At 37.1% G+C, this 24916-nt stretch overlaps 1 pseudogene; it reads left to right on the top strand.

Annotated features, from left to right (window-relative positions):
• Positions 1 to 9558: 9558 nt before the first annotated feature.
• On the top strand, positions 9559 to 14560 carry LOC149228933 (DEAD-box ATP-dependent RNA helicase 32-like; annotated as a pseudogene).
• The last annotated feature ends 10356 nt before the right edge of the window (positions 14561 to 24916 follow it).

The raw sequence follows: 24916 nt of genomic DNA on the forward strand, positions 1-24916 counted from the left end.
TCTTTTTCAATACATCAAGAACTTTCTTCACATGACATACATGTTCATTCCAACTTTTACTAAAGACAAAAATATCATCTAGATATATGAGAACAAATTCATCAATGAAATGCATAAAGAGATCATTCATGACCCTCATGAAAGTGGCTGGAACGTTGCAAAGTCCGAATGGCATCATCATCCATTCGAACAACCCCTGTTTGGTCTTGAAGGTGGTTTTCCACACATCCTGCTCTACAATTTAGACCTGGTGATAACCACTACGCAAATCCAATTTGGTGAAATAGATAGCATTATTTAACTGATCTAATAAGTCATCAATGTGGGGAAGAGGGTAACGATTTTTCACCGTGATTTTGTTTAGTGTTCAATAATCCACGCACATCCTCCATGTGCCATATTTCTTCGGCACTAAGACAATCAGTGAGCCGCATGGAGAATTAATTGGTCTAATGACCCCTTGGTTCAATAGTTCCTGTACCTACTTTTTGATCTCCTCCATCTCAATGGTCGACATCCTATACATGCCAATATTCGGTAAAGGAGTGTCATGCTACAAATGGATCTCATGTTGGATTTCCCTCTTCGAAGGCAATCCCTTTGGTTCCTGAAACATCTCATCATAGTTAGAAATTAATTCACATAATTCCTTTTTATGCACATGATTACAACCTTGGAAAGCATCAGATAATTCTTCATCTTTTCCCCTTACAATCATAAGCATGCAACCCTTACTGGAATTCACCAACCTCTTCATTTTTCCTACACTTACAAGGTTGGCATTGATTTTAGTTTAATGAGCCCTTACAATATATTCTACCCCATATTTTGTGATTTGGTATTTGTTTTCATGACAGAAGAAGATTACCTTTCTATCATATAGATATGGACTCCCTAACACCATGCCATAGATGTCCAATGGTATCACATCAAGGTTTACCTCATCCACTAACTTAGAAGTGATCACAAATTTAACCTTACACTACTTAGTTACATTCAGTTTTGCTTTATCATGTATCCATCCAAGTGGGTAAGGTTTTGGATTTGGTTTGGTTTCCAAGCCTAGCTTCTTTACCAAGGACTCTGAAATTAAGTTTGCTTGGCATCCGGTATCAAATAGAGTTTCCACTTGTGTATGATTTATGATAACTCTAATATGAAATAGCTCAATTCTCTTTCATTCATTAGGAAGAGACTCATCTATTGGACTAGTGCCTTCATGTGATTCAGAATCAACATGAGGTGTAAGAGTACCTTTTATTCCTACTACTATGATCAATGCTTCATCTCCGGAATCGGATCCAAGGTCTTGCTACACAGTTGCCACTATCTTTTGCTTGCCTTTTCCTCCATACTTCTTTGGTCTCTTTTCTGGGTATTGTTTCCAACAATGATCTTCATCATGACCTTCCTTTTTGTAGTGATTGCAATAAGGTCTTTCTCCTTCATCTTTCTTGGTTGATGCCATCCTCTTCTCCTTTCCTTTTCCTTTCACTTTGGGTTTTCCATTTGGAGGTTTCAAAGGTGGTTTCTTGATATGATCATCTCTTTCATTTTTCCCCTGTTCTCAAGATGGATTGCCTTCACACTGGTGGAGTCAATAGTTTTTGGTTCAAACAATAATAATGAATGTCTAAGGTAACTATGTAATGATCCAATATACTTAGTTACTACTTCAGGTGAGTCAAGTGCAATGTCCAAATTAAGTGCCTGTTTTCTAAATTCCTCTGTAAAGCTTTGAACATCCTAACCTCTGTCTTGCCTTAAGTATTACCAATCCATTAAGGCTTTTTGTTTATAACCCAAGGGATAGAATTGTTCCTTTAATGCAAAAATGAAATTAGGCCATGAGGAAAGAAGATTACCCACACTCTTACTGCTTCACAATTTTCTATGCCACCAAATGAAAGCGGTGCTACTCAACCAAAGAGAGGCCAACTGAATCTTTGCCTCGTCCTTATTGATCTACTGAATCTTGCAGTAGATTTCAATCTACCTAATCCATTTATTGAGCTTTTCTGCATTACTTTCACCATTAAACATGGGAAGATCAAATTTGACATCTAATTTAAATAAAGGTTTGTTAGATGCATCCCTTGAATTTCTACAATTATGGTGATGAGAGGAAGAAGAACTTTCACTCATGGAAGGAGAAGGAGGGGGTTCTTCTCCACCATTTCCATGCATTGAACCTTGTTCTTCTAGTTTTCTCTCTTCTACTTTCTCCAGCCTTGAAAGCAACTGACCGACATTCTCTACCATTGAATAGAAGGTTTTGCGGAAATTGCGCTCCTCTTCAAGACAAGCCTCTTCATCTGCCATGTTTCTCCTTCGATGTGCACGCCCTGCTTCGGGATCGAAAGATTTTAGTTTCCCTTGGCCTCTTCGAAGCCTGTTTCTTGTTAGCATACAAACATGACATTCACATCTAAAAAAGGACCTGCTCTGATACCACTTGATCCAAAATATTTTGCTTATAGATGTGTTAAAGAATTACATGCATAAATTGTAGCTTAACAGAGAAAACTTAATGTGCACATGAGACAAGAGGAGAAACACATAAAGCATGAAAGAAGACAACAAGACTTGATAACGGAGTTCGTCCGTCTTGGACTACGTCTCCGGGCCCTGCTCAATCAATGCGGAGACCTTCATTCATTAAGTGGCATGAAAAAGAAGAGTACAAGCATCAGATACAAAAAGGAGTCTTATACCTCCATACTAAAAAATGGCCGAAAAATGCAAAACTCTGATGGAGAAATGGATAGCACCATTGCGTTCGTGGCGTCGAGAAGTGTCAAAACCATATAAAATTTGTCAAATTCTGACAAAATGAAAATTTGGCCCTCCTGCAAAGTTCTGCCCCGAACTACATGCACTGCCTCCTCTACCTGAGTGCACTGAAAATTGTGTTTTAAATAGAAATTGGGTGACTGATTTCCCAATAAATATGTGAGCAGAGTTGGTTGTGATCCGGTTTAATAGGGAGGAGGTTGGGAGGTCAAACCCCGCCTCCTCCTTTTACATATAACAAATCCCCTTTTAAAAATTTCATAACCAATTTTTTTTTTTAAACTTAAGGTTTGGTTGGGTTGAGCCCGCCTTGGGTGGCCTGCCCACCATACCCACCTCCGTTTGTTATGGGTTGGATCCATGCCCCAAGGGTCCGCCCACCCAACTCCCTCGTTACTCAGGCCATGGTTTCCATGGATGAAGGTTATGGTGGTTCTGTGGGAGCGAGGAGTTCCGTAGTGTGAGGTGAGGGACCCATGGGAGGGACCGAGGGTCATGGCCTGCCCCTCCACCAATTACTTTATTTTAATTTTGTGTGGATTCAGTTGGGAGTTGGGGTGGCGGGGTTGGTGGCCCGCCACCCCTTTTTTTTTGTTATATAAAACAAAATGTGCATTTTTGGAAATTTGGTTTTGGACCGAAGGGGTCATTTTAACAAGGCCACGATTTTGCCCAGAATCTGGCCAGAGTTAGTCGGATTCCGTCCACCGTAAAATGCCAAATTGTGCCTTCATTAATCATGCCCAGTCTTTAAAATTCAACCCAACTTTGACTACCTCTATCTTCGTCATCCAAACTCAGATTGGAGTGTCGTTCACATCATTGGAATCAAGGCGACGAGCACTTCGATCTGATGTCAAGTTCATTGCCTTTCCACCACTTCGAATTTTGAGCTTTTTCCATGCCACTGTGTCTGAAGATCCACCTGGATCAATCCATGGGTTGGATATCCAAGAGCGGTTTCTTTTTTGAAGCCAATGATTTAAAGGATTTCTAGGTTTATATCATTTACACATTTACAATGTTTATATCATTTATAAATTTGAATTTAATACTATATATACTATTTAGTATTTACATGATGAATTTGGATGGGATGAATTTTTATTTTCGTGACTTTATAACTTTTATTTTTATTTTTAGATTTTTAGATATGGGGACCCCTATGTTAGGTACTTGACATAACCCCTCCACCACCACCCCCCAATCAAATTTTCAAAAAATTTGAAGGTCATTCCACACACTCCCCATGTATGGTTTCCCTACTCCTATGTTGCCCCATCTGAGAAACTTGGTGGAACATTGGATCTTTTAGAGCCTCTTTGTGGATGCATTTTTTGTTTAGAGATGGATTGTAATTGGTGCTATTTTGATTATATGCACTATTGCCATATATATGAGAAACTTTTCATATTTGATTATGATGGTTTGGACATATATATATATCTATCTATATATATATATATATATATATATATATATATATATATATATATATATAGATATATATATATATATATATATGGCAATCAGTTCTTTTGTCCAACTTTTTTCCAGCTCTAGTCTGCTTCGCATTTTCAGCGTCGATCGGTTCAATCACTGATCTTGTTTTCATAATATTGGTTCTAATTCTACTTATTAGACATGATAACGGTAGTGATTAACTAAGTCAACTTTGAATGTAGTCTTCCATTAAAAGAAAAGAAGGATCTGGTACATTAATTTCAAAAGATCATTTTGTTTAACTCATGGGAATTTTGCAAATACTCTGATAGGTTATTTAGTCAAAAATCAAAGTTAATGTAATTCTTAGTTGTAGTTCTTTTAACTTGGAAATAGCTTATTTAAACCATAACTAGCAAAAAAATTCCATATGACAACATAAAGAGTTGTTATTTTATAGATGATTTTTGTTTGTTAACATAAGCATCAGAGTCTTCATTGGTATTGTATTCCCTTATTTCCCCTATAGTAAGTTAACTATATATTTACTATATATAGTTAGAGGATGCATTGTTGCTAAGAATTGTTGTTTTGTAGTTTCTTCTTGCATTTAAGTAATTGAAATATTATATCGATTACGGTGCAGTTCTATGGATAGTGTTGGTGCTATTATTATTTCCCCAAGAAAAGAGTTACTCACCTCTAATGACCATAAAATTCACTATAATGTTCAGATTTTGATGTTTATAGTTTTACATATTCATCGTGCAATCAAATAATTAGATAATTTTTTCTACATATTATATCACCAACCTCTTTTTTCCATATTTCCAGGAGAAATCCACTCACTTGAAGACAATGACACTATGAAAATTCATCTGCAATTTCAAATAGAAGGTTACCTCTTGGTTTTCTGATATATATCGAGACGAAGATGGAGATACCATTTTGTTTGTGAGATTGGAGGAGCAATTATTGTTGAAACTTGTGATCACAACCTCTTCGCATAGTGTTCTATGAAATCCAGTGAAATTTTACCATTATTATTTCCAATATGAAACTTCTCACAAATATCATGCAAATTTATTTTCATAGTGTCTATCATAATCAATTTGATGATTTTTTTTTAGAATGTTAAGGTTTGGTACTATAAGGATCATAGAAAATAATATGTATAAGCATATCACATCATTTAAAAGGGATTGTGAACTATAGTTAATTGTGATTTTTAATAACCAAACCTAAATTCCATAAAAAATATATATCTAACAATAAAAAATGTTTTATTGCACCTTAGCCAGAGCAGTGGTTTGCAAGTTTCCAGTATATGAAAGAATTAGTGGGTAATTATAGGCATGTAGAATCTTATGTAAATTGAATGCCATAACCACTTGTTAACTTTAAAATTCATTTTTATTTATATTTTATTTGTTTTGAAAGCAGTTCAATATAGAGTGAATTTTCCAACATCTACTACTCATTCGTGAGCTTTCCATGCCTTCTTATTTTAGTTTTCTATTGAAGTATTTGTTGCAAATAGTCAATGCCTCGAACCACGCATCTAGGTTGTATTCTTTCATATGAATATCACATTTGGGAAAAACGTTTATCGGTTAATACAGAAAAGAAATTTTTACCTCCTCCAAAACAAATATATTTCATTCTTATTACACTTTTCACTCTTTCATGGATTTTGTCTTTTTTGTCTAAAGGTTTGTCATTCTAAGACTTTCGCATTTATTCATGAAGTATGTATACATACATACATATATGATCCATATTTATGCAGGAACGAAATGAAATTCAGATTTAAATAGAAACACAAAGCTACATTGAAAACTGAAATTTAATTAATTAATCACAGATACTGAATATTGTTTACATGCAGGATGGAAACAAACTAGCTCGGGCAATGGTAGATTATCTTTGAGAATAGATTGGAAAGATATATGCCTTCTAAACTGTGTTACAATGAGGCTCAAAGGCCTTTTATTATTAAGAAACAATGGAAATCCTAAACATCCAAAAATCAAACCCTAGGAGATGAATCACCAAACGTTTTTGGGCCTCATTGGGATTAGTTGGGATGCCAATCTCCTAGGGTCGTAATTTGGGTTTTTTTGGCACGCATAATACCTCATTAGAAATATCTATATGAGGAAAACTAATTTTCCCTATGAGCTTGGCGTCTTTTCCAAAAAACGTCGTTTAGGGCCTCAAAACAACTCTATAAGTTCAGGACTTGAAAAACTGCCAAAAATAGAAATTTGTGCTACAATTAAAGAAGCTAAAAGGAAACAATGTTGGGGATCCAAGTGGAATATGTGAGTGGCCACCAATATCCACCTAGATCATTCCTCCCCCTTTAGGAAGCAATGGTCCCCATTGCATTGAGTGCCTCCATTAGATGGGGAAACTTCTACTGAACTTGGTCCTTGGTGAGCCACTTGCCTTGGTGCAGAAGCTAGCCATCTTTGACAAAACAATACAATTGGATCCTCTATTCGCTAGTTTTCTTGATCTATGTGTCCATGATCTAGTTAGTTGTGTCCAGCTCAATTTGATCTCTATTGGTGTCAGTTTCTCAATCATGTTTGATGTGTCCAACAATGGTGGAATGTATGGTTGATGGCAGTCCACATCAAATACTAGATTCAAGAAAAGGAATGGAGGGATATTGAGTTCAAAAGTGTTATCTCCCATAACCTTGGTGATGGTGTAATTTCTGTATCAAAGTGACTAAAGCTTCTAATGGGCTCCGATAAGGCATTCTCTCGACAAATGAAACCGAACTTTGTCGCAGTCCATCTAAAACTTATGTGGCACCCGATGTTGATCATGTCATGGTTTGTAATTGGAATTGGATTTATTTAAGATGTCATGAACCTATTGGTGTATTTGTTGAATTCGTTGATCCGAATCTTGGGGGGAGGCCCCCAAGGTCTAAAATATTGAAATAGATTTTGGGGGAGAGACCCCAAAGATCTGAAAAAATGAAATTCCAGAAGAAAAAGAAGAGAATTTCCAATAAACAAAATCATAAATAATTTTTTTATTAAAACGAAGAATAACTATAAAAGCTACATTGTGGCGGAAAAACTATCCTTTTACAAAATGTGACTTGTTACTTATAGTATTTTGCAGTTATAATACCATGGGTCAATTCCATGAGTGAATGAATACCATAGGTGGATGTCACAATACCATGGGAAAATACCATGGGTTAATGAATACCATGGGTGGATGTCACCTACAATACCGTGGGTGGATAAATACCATGGTTGGATGCCACTTACAATACCATGGATAAATTCCATGGGTGGATGAATTACATGGGTGGATGAATACCATTGGTTGATGCCATTTTCTATTTGGATGATTCCTCCCTCCCTAAGAAGTAATGGTCCCCATTGCATGAAGTTCCCTCCTGCGAAGCCTTTGTTGAATATGAAGAGCCACTGAATAGAAGGGTTTTATGTGGTTATCCCATAACCATGATGAACGAAGATCCGAGGATAGAGATACCATGTAATGCTTGTGATCAACTATGATACTAACAATGTGTGGCCTAGCAAATGGACTTCGATGAACTGTGGGTTTGTGGATGACCCATAACCATGATGAACGAAGATCCGAGGATAGATATACCCTGTAATGCTTGTGACCAACTTTGATACTGACAGTGTACGACCTATCAAATGGACTTCGATGAAGTGTGGGTTTGTGGATGACCCATAACCATGACAACAAAGATCCGAGGATAGAGATACCCTGTAATGCTTGTGACCAACTGTGATACTAACAATGTGCGGCCTAGCAAATGGACTTCGATGACAAGGATTTTGTGCAGTTGACCCATAACCGTGATGTTGATTGTTGATGAAGTATCAAGTGCCTACATAGCCTAGGGTGGGAGGGCAAATCTCCAAAGAGCCCAAGCCGAATGCTGCTATGCTGAAACTGATGAATGTGAAGCACATGCCTACTAAAGTGGGGTGGGAAGGTACGTCTCCAAATGGAACCCACTCCGAATGCTGCTCCAAAATTAAAATGGACATAACTCGGTCAATATAACTCAAAGTATTTATTATAACCTATTTTTGGAAACAGAATGACCATTTTTCATCTTCCCATGTTTTGGAAATCCTTACCTGGACACTCTAGAATCTCAAATTCACGCTGCAACTTTTCCACCGTCATAAAAGTTCTGAAAAAAATAGCTGATTTTAAATCATCGATATCACTAACATCTGAACTCTGATTTGACCCTTTTTTTTTAAATTGAGCGATTTTTCAAGAGGAGCTCAGATATACAATCAGTTCTTTGAAATTTTGTACCAAAATTTCAAAAACATATAGGAGAGCCACCATCCACGAATTGATGTCAGAAACATTTTTGCAACATAGTTGATTTTAAATCAGTGATATCTCCCTCATCCGGACTCCAATTCGGCCATTTTTTTTTTTTTGAATTTGGATATTCTTTCACAAGGAATCCAGATATATTATTTTTTTTTTTGTAAATTTTCACCAAAAATTTCAGATCTGATCTACAAACTTGCCACCCAAAAACATTCCTGCAAAAAAATGAAAAAAAAATATCTTCCGGCTTGGCCCAAGAAAATGTTCTATGGAGGACGTAGCACATGCCTGAATTTTGTTGAATATTGCTGCAAAATTTGAAACTGAAATATGCATCAAACCCTCATTCCCATGGAATCATAACCTGCTCTGATACCATTGATCCGGATCTTGTGGGGAGGCCCCCAAGATCTAAAAGATTAAAATGGATTTTGGGGAAGAGACCCTAAAGATCTGAAAATTTGAAAGCCAGAAGAAAAAGAAGAGAATGCCCAATAAACAAAAGCACAAAGAAATTTTTTATTAAAACGGAGAATAACTATAAAAGCTACATTGTGGCGAAAAAACTGTCCTTTTACAAAATGTGACTTGTTACTTATAGTATTTTTCAGTTACAATACCACAGGTCAATTCCATGGGTGGATGTCACAATACCATGGGAAAATACCATGGGTGGATGTCACTTACAATACCATGGGTGGATAAATACCATAGGTGGATGCCACTTACAATACCATGGGTAAATTCCTTGGGTGGATGAATACCATGGGTTGATTTCATTTTCTATTCAGATCATTCGCTCAATAAACATGTGGCTTTATCAATTTTGGACTAAACATGTGAAAATTCTTCCTATGTAGTGGCAAGAGGCAATGCAACATCAATGGGACATAATGGTTGAAATCCTAGGCCGACTTGAAAAAGGTTGTGGCTAGTCGAGTTATGGATATTTATATTATAATGGTGTTTCACATAGGGAAGACTCCCATCCCATGTTCACAAATGCTTAGAGTTGTATATGCGTAGTATGTGCAATATCATCATGTTGACGACCTTTTTCTGACCATCAGTCTGGGGGTGGAATGCAATTGACTTGGTGAGCTTGGTGTCCAAAAATGACTAGATGTTCAACCAGAATGCACTAAGGAACTTGTTATCTCAATATAATATAATGGTCTTTGGGATATTGAAATATACCTACACTCGTTCAAAGAAGAGTTTGGGCAGTGACTTATGTTGTGATACTCTTCATGTAGGAAACCAAGGTTCGACCAGAATGCACTTAGGAACTTGTTATCCCAATCTAATATAGTGGCCTTTGGGATCTTGAAATATGCCAACACTCGTCCAAAGAAGAGTTTGGGCAGTGAATTATGTTGTGATACTCTTCATGTAGGAAACCAATATAGCCATCTTAAGAAATCTATCAATGACCAAAAATACACAGTCATTGCCATCGTTGGTAGAAGGAAGTATAGACATATAGTCAATCAAAATGGATTCTGAAGGTTTGCTATGAGTAAGCAGATATAGTTGTCCATGCCTTCCTCATCAATTATGTAACCTGGATATTATACTTGGATCATGTCAAAGGTGCATTGCTTTAAATTGGTAGATAGTTTATGTTGTCACAGAGTTTGAAGGACCTGATAAAAATGTTACAAGAGTTCTTCCTAACTCTTGTTGAAGGTGAGGATGTTTTCCATATATACAACCACAAAATATTTGGTGAAGCGCTGCAAGATGTCATCCATCAACCTCATAAAAGTTGCAAGGGATTTTTTCAATCTGAAGGGAATGACCAACCACTTGAAAAAGTCCTCCTTGTATTTGAAGGTGGCCTTCCATACATCTATGGGTTCTTTTGGAACCTAGTGATAGCCAAACTTCAAATCAATCTTATTGAAGTACTTGGCCCCCTTGAGCTAGTCAAGAAGGTCATTAATCCATGGGATTGGATACCTGTTCCTGATAGTGATTTCATTCAGTGCCTAATAATCAATGCAGAGTCTCTAGGACGTATCCTTCTTCTATACGAGTACAATTGGGCTTCCATAAGGTGAGGAACTTGGTCAGATATTCCCTTTTTGTAGCAACTCCTAGATCTTATGCTTGATTTTTTCATTTTCTAGAAGAGAGTGGCAATATATTGGGCCCATTGGGTAGAGGTGATCCAACAGTTAGATCGATCGAATGATTGCCCTAAAAGGGCAAAGGTACCCTTTTGGGTGAGGAGAAGATGTCCTTATGTTCTTCCATGAACTTATCCACCTACTTCTGCTACATGTAGGAACCCTTCTCGAGGGCCTTGGATGTGGCTACGATCTTCCCCTTACTTTGAGAGTGAATCGAAAAGAAAAAAAACTTCCTGATTTTGGAGATGATCTTACTACATTGCTTAGCAGATATTAAATAAATGATGGTAGGTGGGGCTACCTCTAGTATCTTGTATACCTTACTACCCAAAGTAATAATAGTTATCTGAGGCTTGGACTCATACATAGCATGAAACTTCAACAAGTGTGGTTGGCCTAATAATACATCACAAACTTCTAGGGGAGAAACATCACATAGTACCTCATACATAAAGGGCTTGATGTTGAAGGGTAGGAGGACTTGTTGGCTTATGAGGGGATATCTCCCTTGGTGGAGCCATCCGATGGTATATGGATACAGGGTCGGTCTTGTCATCAAACCCAACTGCTTCACGACTTCAGTTGAGATGAGATTATTTTGACTTCCGTTGTCGACAATGAACTAAAACGGCGAACCCTTCACCCTCCTTTGGATCTTCAGGATTAATCTTCTTGACCTTGGTGGTGGCAAGGGTGGCATTAAGTTCTGCATCAATGATCAATTTCCCCTTGTTAGGTTCCGACTCTAAGTTGGAACATGCATCTGATTTAGAGGATTTTAACTTGGCCACAATTGAATGCTTTGTTCGACACTCATTTTTATTGTGACTGGGTCTCTTATGGAACTCACAACACCTTCATGTGTTTTCTTCATCTTCCTGTTGTTGTTCTTTGATTGGGCTTTAATGGGTTGTTTTCAGTCATTCCTTCTTAGTTTGTTCCTTTGTTCTCCGACTTGGAGGTGCTTTTTCCCTGCTTCAAATTCGTAACTTGCAATTCCTGATTCTATTGTTTAAATTTCTGCTCGATCTTGACAGCATATCGATACATCACGCCAAGTGAGGAGATGTCTAGGAATGCCATTGCTTCCTAGATGTATCTATGTAGATAGACACGACACTTGAGTACTGGATGTCGCACAGATTCCTTTATACCCAGCTTCGTGTGTAGGGTATGAATCTATTTGTGAACTCTGACACATCTTGGTCCCTTTCCTGTCATAGTGTGGTCTATTTTATGTACTTATATTCATACCTCCCAATAGGGTAATATTGTTCCTTGACGACGTCTCAGAAAGAATTCCAAGTGTGTGGACTTGAAAATTGTGAGGGTTACTTCTCATCCCTATGCTCATAGTAGGTTTCCCACTAGTCCTTGACATGGGGGATGACTTTGAGGAGTGCAAAATTAATATTTTCCCGATTGGAAAAATTATAGACTGAAAAATATCCTTTCAGTGGACTTAACCATCTATCTACAACATCTGCATCTATCTGACCTTCGAATATGAGAATGTCAAAGTTAACATGTACCTTAAAAGGGGAAGAAGCTCCAAATTGATTGTTAGAGGAAGATGTTGCACCACTAGTAACTGCCAAAGGATCTGGGAAAAATTATCCATCATCTCGTTCCTTTCCCACTCGATGGCTTCTCCGAGCAACAATTTGATAGGATATCCTACTCACTCGTGTTTCTTTTCTTCCACCATGGGAGGTCATCGGGGTTGGTGAGACCGATCTTGCAAGAGCTCAACCAATTCAAGTCCTAACTCCTTATACTTCGACCTCATTAGGGACATGCACAAAAAAACCGAGAAAGAGCAGACCCCTCTGATACCATTGATCTAGATTTATGCAGGAATGAAATGAAATACAACTTTAAACAAAAACACAAAGCTACAATGAAAACTGAACTTCAATTAATTAATAACAGTACTGAATTTTTTTTACATGTAGGATGGAAACGAACTAACTCGGATGATGGTAGCTTATCTCTAAGAAGAGATGTGATGACTACATACCTTCTGAACTATGTTACAATGAGGCTCGAAGGAATTTTTATTATTAAGAAGCAAAGGAAACCCTAAACATCCAAAAACCTAACCTAGGAGATGAAGCAACAAAATTTTGTGGGCCCCATTGACATTAGTTGGAAGGCCAGCTTCCCAAGGTCTTAATTTGGGCATATGATCTTTGTTTGAATCACACAGTACCTCGTTAGAAAGACATATTTGAGGATGAAATATTTTCTCCTAAATCCCATGCCATAGTTAAATAGTTTTGGGCTTGGTGCGTTTTCTGAAAAACATCATTTCGGGCCTTAAAATGGCTCTCGAAGTTAAGGGCCCAAAAAAACTACCAAAAATAGAAAATTGTGCTAGAATTAAGGAAACTGAAAGGAAACAGTGTTGGGGGTCTAAGTGGAATAGGAAGGTGGCCACCAATATCCACCTGGGTATATATATATATATATATATATATATATATATTCTCAAATATCTAGAATGTCAAATTTAATGTCGAACTTCATTCCCAAAATTATAACTCTCGAACTACAAAGTTGCTAAACTCTAACGTGAACATAAACTAGGTGACTTAAGTTGTATGACATCCATATAGTCATAATGGACTTGTTGAAAGTGTCCATGTGTTTGTCTCTTTGAATGCTGCAAATTTCTCTTAATTTTTAAACTACATATTGATTTTGTAGATATTTGATTGATTGTGGTTAATAATAGGTTTTGGTGCTTAATGAGGTAGTCTGCATCCTAGATATGGTATTCTCAAAATCATTAAATAAAATTGTATCAGAACTTCAAGGTAAACATCAAACATTACTTTTCTCTGCAACTCAAACATGATCATTACAAAACCTACCAAGCCCTAGTTTAGAAAACCTTGAGTATCTAGTTGTGCATGTCGAGTCTATTGTAACAACTCCAACATGGTTGCAACAAGTTTGCTATTATTGCCCTTCTTGAAAAAAACATTAATATGCTATGGAGTTTTATAAAAACTCATCTCAATGCAAAGATACTTATATTTTTTTCAAATCGTAAGCAAGTTAGAGTGGGCTAATTCTTCTGTACACGATAGCAATACCTTTTGTCATTTTTTTCCCTTTTGTGTGTTGTCTTCTTTAAAATAGTGTTAGAGGGTGTAATGTGACCATCTATAAAATGATACAATGACATGATTTCTTTAATATTAAAACTCATCCAAAAATTTAAGATTCCTTGGCACTCGATGTAGGTCAAGTATTTTTACGAATAATATAAGAAGTTACATCGTGATATACCTGTGAGATATTATCATGGTTGCATGAAACATACCCGAAGGATGTTGGCACCTTTCAAGCATATAGAGGAAAAACATTCCCTTCTCTTTGAAACTAATGTAGCTTCAAGGGGCTTGTATTTTCGATCTATTGATTGGGTGGTTCCGGTGAATTGCAATTTAAAGAAAATTAGATTCAATAATTGACTGGGTGGTTCCGGTGAATTGCAATTTAAAGAAAATTAGATTCAATAATTGAACTATGTTGAAATGAAAGGATTGCTTGATAATCTAGTCATAATTTTGTCAAAACGATTGTTGTTGTGCATTATAACTAGTGGCACTAAAGTTATTATTTTTTGATGGAACTTAAAGGTGGATTTCCTAGAAGATGTACCATCTTACATTCATCATGTTGGTAACGCAACACGTTTTAATGCTGGAGGGAATTCTGTTGAATTTTTTATTCCTTCAGAAATGAAAATGCTGATACAGTTGTAGGAGGAGGCTAAGATTATAGTTAAAGTGATTAAGTTGTGTTGTTTATTGTAATGGTGGAAAACTCTGTTTCACATAAGTCATGGAACTTTGTTATATTTTAGGTTTTAATTTTTCATTTCAAGTGTCAGTTATAATCCATCATCATATTGAAGAGAATGCATTTTTTAATGTCTTGGATGACTACATAGGCAACACAAGCTCCCGTTTGTCATGGCTCCACTAACAAGACTTCTGTCAAAAAAGATCCAGGTCAATATATTTACATCCAGTTAAAGAAATCTTTGATGTATCAAACTTATCGATAGAAGACTTCTCTATCTTTTTAGGTCTCCCTACAGCTCCCTGAGTACGTGTCTTGAAAAAGAGTGGAAGCAAACTGAAAAATATGGACATTGTATGTACTGAGCATATAAACAAACCTGAAGATAGCGAAACAAGTGAGAATGAAAACGGAAGTGAAAATGGTGTAGATAAGGACTTATGAATTGTTACGAATGGAGAGTAAAAAAAAGGTAAAACAATGCTCCAGATTAGCTCATCACTCTAGCAATAAGGATACCCGTGTTCTGTCTTGAGATTATAAGAAAATGATATCCATGAATGAGGATGAAGGAGATGACGCATTTCATGGTATATTTGGTTGCCATATATTGCTACCAGGAGAGATGGGTTCCTTTCCACTGTCACTCAGTATTTGCAGATTTATCATAACTTCTTCTCAGGAAAAAGATTCAATAGGAAGTGGATGTTTTCTTTCATTCACATGTCTAGCTTCATTAAGATCAGAATTGATCACCTCATAATCACAAGTCACAACTTTTTTCAATGGTAGTTACTTCTTTTATAGTTAGGTTTGCAAGCTCGATGGCGTTTTCTTCCTTATCGAATGTTTATATAAGTTCTTTACGTGAAACAGAATGCTAACTAGTCGTTACAAGATTAGGATGAAGTGTATCAAAGTCCACCCTACCACTGTGCATGACACGTATGCTCCAGTTCTCTCATGGGACCCTTATCCAATGGTGGATGAGGCTTCACAAATGAGCAGCTCGAATCGAACAGCAGATCCCCCTCCCCCAAGATGACATCGCTGAGGAGGGGCTCCGCTATCGTGGTTTCGTGCAAGGTTCCATTCCCACAATCGAACATTGGATGTTTAACTCCTCAAATCAAGCTTCGCTATTATGGTTCCCCGCAGGGTTTCGTGCCCACAATCGAACAGTGGACGTTCAACTCCTCAAATCGGCGTAAACTGGAGGGGGGTCCCTTTTCGACGTAAGGAGGTGGGACATCCCCTATCGCAGTTCCACCCCGCCCTGGCACAATTCCAATCCGACGGAAAAAATACTCCATCTCTTAATTCTCGTCCATTTCATTGACATTCTCGTGCCCTGAACACACTTCATGTGCTACCCTTGGATTTAGGGCTCGTGGCCTTATGTCCCTCCCCATTATCTAGGGCTAATCTCCTCCTCCGTTATTCATTTCCTTCGGTGCGGGATTTAACTCCGCCATCGTTCATTACCATTCCACAAGCCTCTTCGTTGTCTCCTCGCAATGATATCAATAATGGCAATTAATGGGAGGACATCCCTTCCAATTTTGGTCACGATGGGATTCAAACAATGGTAATCCTACTATGTTATTTGACATGGGAAACCCGATGGGGATGCACATAGAAGTTAACATGGGTTCCTTCCTTGCATCCATGACTACATACATTACACCGGAAATTACAGTGTTGCTAGTGATAATTGTAGTGATGTTGAAGTTGCAAATATGGCGGGATATGTGTACCCCAATGCACAATGATCATTCCATTGAATTGTGAAAAAAATCAAGTATAATTTGCATTTGCAATGAAGATTGAATTGATCCACCTTAGAACATGCATTCGATATCACACAACGGCATGGTGCATTCTTTTAATGGATGGTGAATGGTGCTCATTTCATCAATATAACCACATAAAACGAGAAGGATTCATCCTAGATCATTTTCTCATATTTCTCTATGGGATATCATGGACCATATTTCTGATTCGAGTTTTCTTGGAACTCTAAAATGTTGTGTAGTAATTTTCCATTGTCTTCTAGCCTATGTTTTATGATTCATAGATTTTGAATTACCATGGTTGATCGCCAACAATTTAGAAGTTGTAGTTGAGCTCCAATATGGTCAAGTTGGTCTCAAAGTCTAGAAGATCTAATAGAAAGGTTCATGTATAATCTTAAGAGGGAAAAACTATATCATTTAGGATCCGACACACTAAAAACCTTCTTACTTAGAACAATTAGGGATGAGTGGATTGATCTCCTTAATCTCATAAGTAGAGGTGATGTATATCAATTATCACAGATCCTTTCCCTTTGATAACAACATGTGGGTTATTACCAAAAGTCACATTCTATTCTTTCTTAATTCCATTAAAAGAAACAAACTTGTCTTTGTCACTTGTCACATGCTTTGAACATCCGTTGCCAAAGTTTACCTCATGGTGAGAAATGATATTTCATTTAACTTGGGTATGCATACACTGAATGAATTTGGAGAAATTGAATCTCTTAGATAGAGAATTTGGTACCAATATTTTGTAGAAGTCTTATTTCCATCCAAAATGTACAAACTTAAATAACATGTGGATATTTTTCAAATATCATCCCCATTTACCTCAAACTGGAAGAATGGATGACCTCCTTAGTATGTCAAGTAGAGTGCCAATGCAAGTTTTCAGATTACTATTTGAACTATCAAAATAGCCTAGGTATCCAACAAGAGGACATTTATCAAAAGAAATTTTCTTGCTAAAAAATATTGTAATTTCTTAATGTAAATCACATTAGTTTTGTTATTCAAAAAATTATGTAGCATATCTCATGGAAGCTCTCCCACCCCCTGTTTTTTCCAATTACACCTATTTTTCAAATTTGTGTCTAACCATCTCCAAATTATGAATTTTGTAAATCACACACCTACCTAAACCACCTATTTATCTTCCAAAATAATATTATAATTAATTTTGAGGAAATGCACAACCAAACATCGGTATCAACCTCTCAATGCACCAGATCCTTGTACGAGGAGATGTATTAGAGCTATGGGTCAAATGTTATTACTCATCATTAGATGAATCTTGTGCTAAAAATTGTGGACTTGAATTTCTCATGTGTAGATATTTTAATGCTCCCTTTTTTATATAAAAAAAAAAGTAAGACAGTAATTCGATGCTAAAAGTGTTTTCAGTATTTAGCATAGAGTATAATAATTTCAATGTGGTCATTGGCATGCTACGTTATTTTCACAAGGTTGTGTAACGCCCAAATTTCATATTACTACTTTTGTTGGTTACAATGAAAGGCTTATAATTCTCGCCCTTCGTATCATTCTTGTTTCCAAAGAACTCAATCCTTTATGAAAGCATGAAATGAAACCAATTAGGTGTAAATCCTATGAAGCTTTCACCCTTCGAATTCTTAAAAGGGAACATTTCAAATGATGCCAAAGGATCAAACCATGGAATTCAAATGAGTCCATGCAAACCTACCTTCACTTACGTTTAAATCTCCATCTCCACATACCTTCGAATTTGTCCCACTCTATTCTGATTTATCATTCCAACTCGATAAAGAGATAAAACATGAATTCAAAGTTTACACCTTTTGAATTTAAACCATCTTAAAATATGATTTTAACATAATTTAATACTAATTATTTTGTTATGATATGGAATGAATGCACTATGATTAGCATTTCATCATCAAGTCAAGTTCCAAGAGTTTGGAAGAAACACCCAAGCTATTGTTAAATGTTACTCTTCTTACACTTATACTATCAGCCTTTTGAGCCTTGGTTGTGTTCCTACCATCACCTCCATTCTCTTGGCCGATCATACGCTTCCACTTGATTGTTTACCTTTTTGAGGAACAACTGCAACGAGTGGTCCTATTAGCCACCCTCTTCACATCACCATGTTTTGAGAAGTTCCAAACCTACCCAGAACTAGTTGCTACCCTAGACACCACTCGTTCCTAAAAAACGAGTCCTCTTTAAACCCTTTTCAGACTCGTTAAATATGAAAATATTGTCGAGCAATTGGCCTTTTAGCTCGTTAAAGTGGTCGGAAATGTTGTCCCTCCTGTATATTTTAATCTTTTCCAGACCTGAGGGATTATCTCACAAAAAAGGTCGAGTGCTTGTCTTTTTCGGCTTACTAAAGTGATCGAAAAGTCATCCCTTTTGTATTATTTTAATCTTTTTCGGACCTAAGGGATTATGCTATGAAAAAGAACTATCGCAGTTTCCTTTTCGTCCCTTTCCAAACTCTCTAAACATGAAAAGGACCGAGTTATCCTTGTCGTTAAACTCGTTAAAACAATAGCGACAAACTTGTCCACCCAGACAAGAACGAGTTTCACCGTTGCTAGACTCGCTAAAACATAGCGACAGGTTTGCCCGAAGGACAAATTATAGAACAAGCATATGTTATCCTCCTCAAGCTTGATAAAAATAAAGAGGTACTGGTCAGCAATGATTGGGGAAAAAGGGAATAAAACTTGAAAAATTTATGGTAGCAGGTCACTCTTGAACATGACACTTTCACTCCATCACCATGATTGAGTTGGGTTGGGTTATTCCATCACCGGTCATTTCACCATTGGTCTTCCACACCATCCATCTATTGGGGTTAATGCTACCAATCCATATCAGTGTCGCCAATATGTTCAAGAGAAGTCATTCAGTTGACAGACCACAATCCAGTTAATGCCTCATCCACTGCAATACCTTCACCCTCCATTTTTCGTGACTGCCATTCCTGAACCTTGTGTCGTCGATCGTTTTCACCTCCAGAAAATCATTTGCTTCGTTTTGTGTAGTAGATGTGGGATACATTAAGGCCCTCCTACGACGAGTCACTTCTTGTTGACGTCAGCTCATTATCCAAGAAGTTGACTTAGAAACAACCCTTTCAGTACTTTGAAGCTTGCATTCCTCAATGGCAAGTTTCTCACTTCCGGCGACAGGTTGACATCAATGGCCTTCGACCAAAAGATTTTGTGTGGTGTTCGAGATCGGATCATATATTCACACCACGTGAATTGTACTTTAGTACCTTGAGGGTCATTATCATTATCAGTGATTCTTCTCGCATCTGTTAACAACTGTTGTGTTGAATAGAACCAAGTCCATTGTTCCATCAGACAGAGATGTGCTCTATTCTTCCTACCAGGAGGCACTAGCTAGAAGGGAAGCTTTCGAAGAAGCATCTTGAGTAAGATCTAGCTCACCGAGTAACATCCACATCCGAGAAAGATGCTTCCCGACATGAACTACACTAGCATATTCAACTTCAATGGAGGTGAGTCCCACACCCTATTGCTTCTTGGAACACCAACAAACCAATCCACAACCAAGAGAGAAAAAGTACCCTAAGGTGGTGTGTCGATCATCAAGATCACCCGCATAGTCGACGTCAGGAAAGGCAAGAAGATGGATGTCAATGCCTGCTGAGTAGAGAATGCCCATCTGACCCTTAAGATAGCGCAAAATGCGCATAGCAGCTTCTCATGGGGTTCCTGCATGTCGCTAGTACACATATTGACTGCAAAAGATATATCTAGTCGAATATGTGTAAGATAAAGCAAACTACCAACCGGCGATCAATAGATAGTCCCATCAAATAAGGGTGACAGACACTGGGCCTAAAACCTCATCCTAAAATAAGTAAGAGTACCAACAAATTGATGATCTTCCATGCCAAAGTGCTACAAGAGATCCAAGGTGTATTGTGTGTGATAAAAGTAAAACCCAGTATAAATATGAAACCCCAAATCGGTCATCTAAATAGAGTCCTTCAGGTGCTTTTGAAGACCCCAGATCTAGTTTCATCCATCCGGGCTGCGATATATTCAGGGATATAAAGACATCAAATGTACACAAAAGCTACAACAGATGGTCATCCAAGCCAAGGACGATGACCCTACATATGAAGAATCACCAATCTGCAACTGCAGATGATTATCTATTCTATGTAAATGAAATGAATTTATAAGAGCTGAGCATGGGAATGCCCGCCTCAGCTAGATCATGAAAATTATATGATGATGATGTATTGTATTGTATCTTATATAGGTCACCTTCCAGTTTCGAAACCTCGGATCCTCATGTTAAAGCATTTCACCCGACATCAAAGATTTACAACTTCATGCTTTAGGGGGCAACTGTTAGAGACATATTTGGGCACTTCAACCCCAATCTTGTATGTCAATAAAATAGGGCTCTTTAACCCCTAAAAGAGTTGTTTCATACCCTAAAAAATCATGGTCAATTGATTACATCATTCCCCAAAACTTCCACCTGAAAAACCATCCAGAACTGGCCTAAACTGGACCATATTGACTGCTCCACTGTCAGGGTGCGATGCATACTGACTTCTACACTAGCCAGGTGCGATGCATACTGATGAGGTCTTCTGTAGGGTAAGTTGAGCAAGGATGGACAAATTTCTGAGACAGTTTGCTAAGTGGATGCTCATGGAATCTTCTAGAAATTTCTCCTATGAAACTTGCCTCTCTGAATTCACCCAGGGATGAGTAAGAGATCCAAGAAATCTCCAAGTGGAACCAAATGTAACAAGTGGAATGACACTAATCAAAACCCAGAGATGACTCACTCCCTTGCACACATCTACAAATGGATCCATCATCTAAGAGATCGAGAGGCTGGAATATTGTGAATTGCAAGGAAGTGTTGATAGTTTGTATTTGAGAAAGAGCATTGTATTTTTAGGTGATTTTGCTATTCATGAGGTGAAGAGGGCTTTGATGCAGGGAGGATGATGCTAGATCAGACAACTCGGTTGTAATTCTCCCTTCTATTTTAATAAATTTATTCGAGTTTTCTTCCATATAACTGTGCAATTGTGAATGTTATTATTTGTGAATGCCATTATATGTTCATTATATTTCTGATTCCGTAATGATTATGATATAATAGATCAAGATGCTTTGACAGTTTTTTGTTACTGTGTTTCTACAGGTACTCTCCAAGCGGGATAAGTACAGACAGGAGTTGAAAGCTCTGTCAAGGGGGAAAGAGATCAAGCAAGGAGTTAAGCAGAAGATACAAGTTGGTTCCTTTGCCTCTTTCTTATCTATTATACATAGAAGAAATCACGAATTGATTTAAACTGTTGTTTCTAGGGTAGCTGCCAAACCTAGAGGGCTAGTCACTCAAAAAGATACTAGTTTTCCTAGAAACACCACAGGACCGAGAAAAAACCCCTCAGCAACAAAGGTGTCCCCTTGAAGCCAAAACAACTTTGATACCAAATGTTGGTTTTAACCCTGTACATAAATTACTTGATACGAATTCTAAAAATAGAAAATAAACAATGGCGAGAGCATAAAACATAAAATAGATATACACAGAGATTTTCCCCTAGATCCCAAAACTGGGACTACTAGATTGATTTTTCATTATGTTCCTTTCAATGTTACAATATATATATATATATATATATATCTATATATATATATATATATATGCTGAAGCATCCATTAACCCTGGATTAGAACTTAATCATAGTTCCCTTGATCGAATGTACAAAATACCATGGATAGAAAACCATCATGCCCAAAACCATGTGTGAAATCCATGCAAGGGGGCTAATGCACCCCTGTGACCCCCCGACAGTGACCAACACAACATACAACCCCATTATTATCCTCCTTAAATAGCTCAGTTGGGATAAAAAAAACCTCTTTTACCATTGATTGCATCATGCCTTTCTTCTTTACTATATTTGACTCCCTTAGGAAGAGTGGTAAACCTACTAATGAGATCTTCATTCAAATATGTAATTAGTCCCTTGACTAAAATAATCATCTGATTCCCTTCAGGATGTTGGAGGTTTAAGGAACCTTCCAAAGCAATTTCATCATCAAAACCTCTCAACCTTCCAAGAATCCTAACCATTTGCAATTCTCAAAAATGTCTCTAACTTTAGGGTTTTCATGAATTCTTGAGGTATCCATTGGTTCTCTCCCACGCTTTGGCAAAAGATTTCAAAGAGTAAAGAAATATTTTTTTTGGATAAGAGAGCACTAGTCTATTGCTACTACAGGTGTTAGGGTTTCCTATGCCAATAAGGCACCTTATAGCAAAGGAAAGACGTACAATATTTTCTTCTCAAATATAAGAGTGATTGTTTAGCCAATTATCTTATGCACACTTTACCATTTGTCAAACTATAGTTTTTAAAAAATAACAACCATACCACCCAGCTGCCGCACTACTTAAATTTAGTTTGTATGATGTAGTGAATTTCTCTTTTATGACTAAAACAATTATGAATAATTTTGTTAAATGTAGGCGGGGAGAACTCTTGAGTTACATTTTTTGAAGAGACCCTTTCCTTCTAAGTCGTTTGAGTCTTTGATATTCATTTGGAAAAATATTTATCCTCTTGTAGCTACCCACCTATTTCCATATCAAATTTCCTTCTACCTATAAAAATTATGTATCTTTCTATAGCAGTTGGTTTTGAAATATTGGTAGTGGCACTGACCTCCTATAGTGGTGGCTACCCTTTGTTGATTTTTTAAATGAGCTTTCATGAAATATAAACTTGAAGTGTACTGATTTGGCCAATATTTTGTTGAGGATGATGTGAGGGGATGAACTCAACATGTAGAGGTGAGTTGTCCCCCACCTACCCCTTCATACTCCACATTTTCCCTTATGATTGCATGGTAACAATCCACCTTTCTAAGCCTTCTATGTTCATAGTCCAATTCCTCTCCCCCATGTTTGGATGTATTTTTAGAGAAATGTGAAGTTCTCTGCTATACATGGTCGAGACTTTTTGCTAACTAAATTTGGCTATAAATACATATTTCTTCTACACTTTTAATGTTTCCTCAAACTTAGAATAGGTTCAAGGGTGAGGTTTCAGAGGTGCATACCTATGCCTTAACTTGAGTGTTTTTTGCAAGTGACATGGACACTTTTGTTGTAGGATTTAATGATGCTCGTGAGGACGCTATTGATTATTGAACTATTGTGGTTTCCCTTGATATTTCTATTAGGAATTTTGATGCCCCTTTTGCTGCTACTGATGATCCTAATGGAGACTCTTGGTACTTCCATTGTTGTTGTGGGTGATATTGATGTTACAACTTGAGTCTATGCTACTTCTATTTATTTTTTTGGATCAGGGATCCTGTAGCAGTTTACACGAAATCTTGTAGCTTCTCATGACTGATTTTCTTACCTTATGAAGATGTTCAAACCTATGACATGTTGTGGTTATTTTCAATCATGATGGAGACCTGGGCCAGTAGGGCTTTTGAAGGATGCTATAAGACTATGAATCTCCTGTAGTAGCCACAAAATCTTCTCAGACTCATGATTTTACCTTTCTGAGCCATTAATATTTTTTGATAATTCAAAGAGGAGTTGGTTGTGGTGTTGGAGATGTTATTTCTTGTGACTAGTAGGGAAAAATGCTAGTGTCAAGCTATTGTGAATGGAAAGTGAGGGACAATCAAGGGAAGAATAAGAGGTGATAGGTGCTGATGGTGTGTATGAACATTAGGAAGCTTTAAGTGCCTTCCTATTACTTGTAGGTGAAGAAAAATTATGAAATGTATCATTTTTATTAATTTTGTAACATCTTATAATGTTATAGGGCCTTTATGTAGCAACTTGGGATAATGAGGAAAAACAAATGGAAAGGACTTGGGAATGATAGGTGGATGCTATGGATGGTTCAGTAATGGATGAAAATGATCTGGAGAGGCTTCCTTATACACGTGACCTTGGAGTTATATGTGCAAGTTGACATATCTGCCTTTCTTGTTGATCTCTTGTTGTACCTGCACATTCATCAAAGTAAGTAAAAAAAATGTTTTCATCCTATTTCCTTTTCTTTTTTTATTTTTATTTTTATTTTTTGTTTAGGTCCACTAGTTGTCTCATGGAGGTTTTCAGCTAATAGGTTTTCCCTAGGTGCCCAAAAAGGAGGATTTCACCTGGGGATATTTTATTGCTTCTATCATTTTTTTAACAAGTTCACAGGTTTCCTCAAGGAGGATTTCAGAAAATCAGCTACCTCAAGTGCCTCAAACGAGGTTTTCACTTGAAGGTGCTTTTATCTTTTTTCCTTCTATCTCTTTTTCTTGTTTTATTTTTCTCCTTTTTCCCTTGTTGATTAGAGGTTGAATGGAGTGGGAGCTCTTATGCTCTCAATCACATTCATCTCTCTGTTTATTGAATCAGTAAACTCAACCCTTGAGAGGGGCTACTTATAGAACTTTAACCTATAGTCATTCACTTTAAGTAGGATCTACTATTCATCTATAGTCATAATCTGAACTAAGCCATTATCATGAAATTCTCAACCAAATA

Source organism: Pinus tabuliformis, chromosome J (assembly GCF_031772625.1).
Source record: "Pinus tabuliformis cultivar Carrire ecotype Pingquan chromosome J, CPIR1, whole genome shotgun sequence".
NCBI lineage: Eukaryota > Viridiplantae > Streptophyta > Pinopsida > Pinales > Pinaceae > Pinus > Pinus tabuliformis.